General features: G+C 56.6%; 1 non-coding gene across 1 annotated transcript; it reads right to left on the reverse strand.

Annotated features, from left to right (window-relative positions):
• Positions 1 to 685: 685 nt before the first annotated feature.
• Positions 686 to 849, reverse strand: LOC113617227 (U1 spliceosomal RNA). Its single transcript, XR_003431553.1, has one exon. It is a non-coding gene; the product is annotated as a U1 spliceosomal RNA (small nuclear RNA).
• Between the last annotated feature and the right edge of the window lie 15 nt (positions 850 to 864).

An 864-nucleotide genomic window follows, 5' to 3' on the forward strand; every position in this document is an offset into this window, starting at 1 on the left:
GGCTTCTCCCTCACTGCGAAGATCGTGAGCGCGGGCTCCAGGCACGCAGGCTTGAGTAGTTGCCGCACGAGAGCTCACTTGCCCTGTAGCGCGTGGGATATTCGCCGCCGACCAGAACTCGAACCCGTGTTCCTTGCATTGGCAAGCGGATCCCTTATCCACGGCATCCCCGGGGAGGCCTAGACGGCCGGTCTCCGGGAAAACTTTCTTTTGCACGTTCCCCGGCTGGTACTATTACTGTTGTTTGAGGCAAGAGCGCAGATGCCGTTCCCGTGCCTGCGTGCGGCGCGGCGTAGCTCTCCCCTTTCAAAGTATAAGGCAGGAGAGCAAACTACCGAACCTCTCAGCGTCTTGCACGGCCCAGATCAGCTAAAGACGAACTCATAAGTACTAACGCAAACTCTCTGCGCTTGCGCGGAGAGCTGACACTCACTTCTCCCGCAAAAGGAGAACAAACAAACAAAAAAAAGCTCGGCTATCGCGCACCCTTTCGTAGCCACCACTGTGGCGGTGCTCCGGCACCCGCGCGCCAAAACAACCACCACCACAGAAGAAAAAAAAAAAAAAACAGAAGAAAACGGCGCGCGACAAGCGGGAGCAACCACCGTCTTCACCGAGCTACTACCAGAGGTACAGGGCCCCAGGAGTGTCGTGGACTTCATTCTACCGTTAGCACACTCGTTGCCAGGGGAGAGCGCGCACGCAGTCCCCCACTACCACAAATTACGCAGTCGAGTTTCCCCTATTTGGGGAAATCGCAGGGGTCAGCACACTCGCAGTGCAATGAGTGAGCCTCACCCTGGGAAAACCACCTTCATGATCATGGTATCTCCCCTGCCAGGTAAGTATGAATCGCTTTCCCCG

This window comes from Aethalodelphis obliquidens, unplaced genomic scaffold (genome assembly GCF_003676395.1).
Source record: "Aethalodelphis obliquidens isolate GAN/ISIS:26980383/991018 unplaced genomic scaffold, ASM367639v1 scaffold3376, whole genome shotgun sequence".
NCBI lineage: Eukaryota > Metazoa > Chordata > Mammalia > Artiodactyla > Delphinidae > Aethalodelphis > Aethalodelphis obliquidens.